This window comes from Trichosurus vulpecula, chromosome 1 (genome assembly GCF_011100635.1).
Source record: "Trichosurus vulpecula isolate mTriVul1 chromosome 1, mTriVul1.pri, whole genome shotgun sequence".
In the NCBI taxonomy this organism is placed as follows: domain Eukaryota; kingdom Metazoa; phylum Chordata; class Mammalia; order Diprotodontia; family Phalangeridae; genus Trichosurus; species Trichosurus vulpecula.
Window position 1 is genome coordinate 344,687,391 of NC_050573.1, and position 5,800 is coordinate 344,693,190.

The following is a 5,800-nucleotide window of genomic DNA, read 5'->3' on the forward strand; positions in this document are numbered from 1 at the left end:
TAGAGAAGCAGAGGATAACAGTTTTATAGTTCAATGGAGAAGTATTATATGGCAGGTCAGCAAAGAAGCAGCCAAACAAATGACATCATCAGCTCTTCAGGGAAGCAACAAATTTCAGTTTCAGAGACAGAGATATGTTCCCACTGAAGCAAAATCCTCAAGCATGAGTTTTTTGAGTCACATGTGTTCTCTCTGATAATTAGGGCATCTTTGGGACAGGGTTTCCCTGTGCGCATGTTGGGTGCAGTGGTGGGGGAGGTAGGAAAGACGTTTTCTTTTTATTTCCCTTGCTATTCTGCTTAAATAATCAGAACCTCTCAATTTAAATTATGAGCTGTGATTAAGTGAATATCTTATCACCAACCGATCAATCACCTGAGCTAAAGATTTGTGTCTCAGCTATATTCTCTAAGCTCTAAAAGTGGTGTAACTTTCTGTATCAAGCAAAAGGCAGCAGTACAAAAATTCTCTTATGACACAGGGTTTCTAGATGAGGGGGATGCTGTTGATATAATTTAACTGGAATTTAGCAACACATTTTAAAAATTTAACATTGTTTTTGTGGAAAATATGAAAATGTGGGCTAAAATAGTCAAATAATGATACATTAATAATGAGCAGTTATTAATGGTTTATCTTACCATGGAAGAAGGTATCTAATGAGTTTCCCTAGGGGATCTGTGGCCTACTGTTGCTTGATATTTTTTCAATAGCTTGTATAAGATACTATGCTTGTATAATTTGCCAATGACACTAAGCTGAGAGAAATCATTAACACATTAGATAACAGGTTTCAAAAATATCTTAACAGACTACAATTGGATAAAATAAAATATCTATTTTTAAAAATTGGACCTGTGATTTCATTATTGTAGGGAGCTTCTAGTGAGGAACTCCTTCTACCTGTGCAGATTCATAAGTCTCTGTAATTTAAAAAATTTTATTTTTAATTTATGAAATAAAACAAGTATTTCCATAACATAGTACAATAAAAAGATGAAACTACAAAGCTACTCATACAACTTGCTATTCCTTTCAAATATACAAGAAAATTACCATGTAAATTTCTTTTTTTCCCCCTACATGTCCCCTCCCCACCCCCTGCCTCAGAGATGGCTACCATTAGACACAAATAAGTGCATATATGTAAAATTATTCTATACACATGTCTATTTATCAGTTCTTCCTCTGGATGCAGATAGCATCTTTCTTCATATGTCCTTTATAGTTAATTTGGGTATTTACAATAGACAAAGTAAGTTATTTGCTTAAGGTTGTTCTTAAAACAATATTGTTGTTACTTTATATAATGTTCTCTTGGTTTTGCTTATTTTGTTCTTCATTATTTTGTGCAAGCCTTTCCGTGTTTTTCTAAGATCATCGAGCTCCTCATTTCTTATAGCACAATAGTATTCTATCACAATCATATATCACAACTTGTTCAGCCATTCCCCAATTCATGGGCATCCCTGCAATTTCCAGTTCTTTGCCACCACAGAGAGAGCTGCTATAAACATTTTAGAGGTTCTTTTCCTTTTCCCTTAATTATCTTCTAAAATAGAATGAGTAGTGGTATTGTCGGGTCAAAAGGTATACGTAGTTTAATAACTTTTTGGGCATAATTCCAGATTACTCTCCAAAATGGTTGGATCAGTTCACCAACGGTATCAGTTTACTATCTCTTCTTGCACAGTTTCGTTTGTGACATGTAACAACGCTGATGATTTGTATGGATTTACTTTATATCCTGCTACTTTGCTGAAATTATTAGTTGTTTCAACTAACTTTCTAGTTGAGTCTTTGGGATTTTCCAAGAATGTCATCATATAATCTGCAAAAAGAGGTAGTTTCATCAGCTCATTCCCTATTCTGATTCCTTCAAGTCCTTTTTCTTCTCTTATTGCTATTTCTGGGATTTCCAATACAATACTGAATAATATTGGTGACAGTGGGCATCTTTGATTCATACTTGATCTTACTGGGAAGGCCCCTAGTTTATAACCATTACAAATAATGCTTGCTGACAATTTTAGATAAATGCTTTTTTTGGTCAATTTAAGGAGAAATTCATTTATGTCAATACTTTCAAATGTTTTTATAGAAATAAGTGTTGAACTTTATCAAAAACTTTTTCTGCATCTATTGATATAATCATATGATTTTTTAAATCTTTTATTACTGACATAATCAATTACATGAATAGTTTTCCTTGTGTTAAACCATCCCTCCATTCCTGGTAGAAATCCCACTTAATCTTAATGTGTAATCTTTGTGATGTATGGTTGAAATCTTTTAGCTAGTATTTTATTTAGGATTTTTGTATCCATAGTCATTAGTTTTTAATCTTAGAAGTTTTCTTAGGGTGGTGAGAGGCTAAATGATTTGTTTAGGTTCATATATCCAGTATGTCAGAGATGGGATTCGAGCCAGTTCTTCCTGACTCTAAAGTCAGCTCCTTATCCACTAGACCACACTGCCTCTCAAGATGACATCTAATACTAATAAATGGAAAGTCCTATATTTTGGTTAAACAAATCAACTTCAAAAGTAGAAGAAATTGGGAAGGTCTAGCTAGACAGTAATTTTTTTCTGAAAAAAGAGGAGAATGTTTTAGTGGACTAAAAATTCAATATTTAATAATACTGGTATAACAACCAAAAAAGCAAAAGCCTTCTTAGGCTGCATTAAAAAAATGCAATGACTAGGACTTGTGAGTTTATAGTATCAATGTACTCTGCTTAGTCAGTCCATATCCAGAGTACCATGTCCATTTTGCTCTTCATTCTGGGCATTCTTCAGGGAAGACATTAATATGGTGGAGACAATGTAGACAAAGGTAACCTCATGATCATGCCAGATTTTAAGGGTGAGCCTGTGGTCACTACCATGTTCAGATTCAATTTTGGAGCAAATGAGCAATTTGTAAGTGATTAGACAGTTAAAGGGAGGTTTACTTGGCAACAAGGATACAGTGACACTTAACTTCTATAGATGTGGTCCTCCTCATCTCCATATGAAAAACTATCTGGTCATCAGTGAAGGATACGGTGACTTTTGTGGTATTTAGACATCTGCCAAGTGGGAAGGGCCCCAACTCCATGTAGGTGGGTCTTTTTACATGACCAAAAAGCTACATGGAAGGAGTCAGGGGCCAATTGGGTCTGGGACAGCTTTGCTGCCTTTTATGGACAGCTGATCCTTGTCGTGTGGAAACAGGAACCCCATCCTATCATATGATATGAGAAATTGGAGATGTTTAGTCTGGAGAAGACTGTGTAGTCAGAGTTGGGCACAATAATTTCCTTCAGGTTCTTGAAAAGTTGTCATACAGAAGAAGGATTACACTTGTTCTCCTAGCCCCCAGAGGGCAGAGCTAGCAGTAATGAGTGGAAGTCTCACTCAGAAGGGCAGATTTAGGCTTGGTGCAAGGAATAACTTCCTTACAATGAGAGCTATCCAAAAGTACAAGAGTGAAGCTGACAACTTTGTGTAGCTCTGCCTTACTCAATTCTAATTTGCGTGCAAGTCAGGATATTGTACTTTTGTATTGTTGTTGTTCATCCTTCATTCTTGAAGAGGTCCAATGATATCCCAGGGTGATGTCCTTTACTTAAATACCACCTCACCAGGGGTATTTAAGTAAAGTGGCCACTTGTCAGGTATTTCTTGAACAGATTGTTTTCCAGGTTTGGATTAGATCAATGCTTCTTGAACAGTTTAAGAAGCACTGAAGGGGTCACTAGTGGAAAAAATTTCTTTTTTTTTTTAAAATTTATTTATTTAATATATTTAGTTTTCAGCATTGATTTTCACAAGAGTTTGAATTACAAATTTTCTCCCCATTTCTACCCACCCCACACTCCAAGATGGCGTATATTCTGATTGCCCTTTTCCCTAGTCAGCCCTCCCTTCTGTCACCCCACTTCCCTCCCATCCCCTTTGCCCTTCCTTTCTTGTAGGGCAAGACAAATTTCTTCGCCCCTAGTGGAAAAAATTTAAGAAGCCCTAGATTGCACTAGTTGGTTTCCGATGTTCCTCTAGGCTCAGGTCTTCTGTGAGTAATGGGCTTTAAAACACTGCAGATAGCTTTCTCCTGTCCTTTTCTATGCTGCAACTGTAGCCACAAGTATTCTTAGGCTTTAAAAGAGGTTTGCCTCCAGCGTCCTGAGGCATACAAAGGAGATTTGGCCTCTCTCCAATGAGACCAATGAAACCTCCAATACCAATTGCTATCAGCAGATCTGGAAACTGATTAAAGATTGGTTCATCATCTACAAACCTGTTACTGCTTTTTTTTGTGCTTGTTGCTGGAACCTTTCCCCACAAACAACATTCTAGCTCCCTGGAGGGTGGGCGGGCAGCACATGGGTACTGGTAAGAATAAAGTTACAGCATAAACTTGTATGCCTGACTGAGAAGGTGACTTGGATGAGGAGAATGAGGATTCTGTGCTGTCTGCTCTATAGATCCCGGGAATCCAAAAACATTTACCACAATATGTACTTGAAGGTGGGTTATATGTTCAAGAATAAGCAAATTCTTGTGGAGCATGCTCATAAACCAAAGGCAAACAAGGCCCACAAGAATCTCCTGTTTGAGCAGGTCAAGGCTCACAGGTCCAAGACTAGGGAAGCATGAAAGAATCAGGAGGAGCATCTGCAGGTAAGAAAGAGGAGATCATCAAAAATCTGTCTGTGGGGGAGGAAACCAAGAAATTATGGTCCACCCTCCTGTGTTGGCAAACAAAATGGGCTCTTAGCACTCAGTTCAACCAAGTGCCCTTGAAGAGTTTGGCCTTTGTTTCCTTGATTAGATTGGGAGTCCTTGGTGATCTCCTTGCCTCAGGGGAGGGCCTAGTTTACATATGGGTTTGAGTGACATGTTTGGGACATCAGAGGCTTTTAGGCCACGTGGGTTTAAATTGCTTCTTTGTGATGATTTTAGGTCACATGGGTGAGTCGCATGTGTGAGTCACCCTTGACCCTGAAAAAGATATGAAACCAGGGGTTGGCTTTCTCTTTTTCAGAGCTCTTACCCACAGCCTTGGTGCCAATTGTGACTCTGGGACAGCCCTTGTTATGAAATCCCGGGCTGAACTCAGATGTTGGTAACTATGAACTGTATTTGGTCTGTCTGTCAATGTTTGTAATTTGTTTGTATTTGCTCTGAAGTTCAGGGTGCTGGCTTTTTCCCCTGACCTAAGTGAGTGATATTTGTATGCTGGATTAAAATAAGCTTGTTAACCCCTTAATGTTGCTTTCCTTAGTAAAGCATATTAAAAGAACCTATGCTGGCAGCGTTCTTGTTGTTGGGCTTGTGTTGGTTTTTCACCCCCACAATAGCTGCTAGCCAGATTGTTGAAACACCTCCTCCCCCATCTTATCTCTACATAGTATGAAATTCATTCAATAAAACCAAATTTTGCAGATGCTATGGCTAGTTGTCACTTTATTCTCACCTTACTGTCATTTCTAACTGATCCAAAGGATTACTTGGTGTAAACTATGGATACCTGATATTTAACCTTCAATTTGCAACAAAAATTTGCTTACAGTTATTGGACCTGCTCAGCTATGACAATATATTTCAGCTCTCTATTGGTGTTAAATGAGGAAGGGAAAAAAGAGAACCAAGAACAAGAGATTTAACTAAAATGATTGAAAATGAAAAGGAGAGTTAAGAAAATGTGAAGATTTCTTCCAGGTCCCCCGGGACTGGCTGTCATTGGGGCATAATGTTAGATAACTTAGGACAAAATATGGCTTTTTTCTCCAATCACCATGGCCCTTTCTCTGTAGCT

General features: G+C 37.8%; 1 pseudogene; it reads left to right on the forward strand.

The window, feature by feature from the left end:
• Positions 1 to 2,850: 2,850 nt before the first annotated feature.
• On the forward strand, positions 2,851 to 5,577 carry LOC118838224 (annotated as a pseudogene).
• Positions 5,578 to 5,800: the final 223 nt, after the last annotated feature.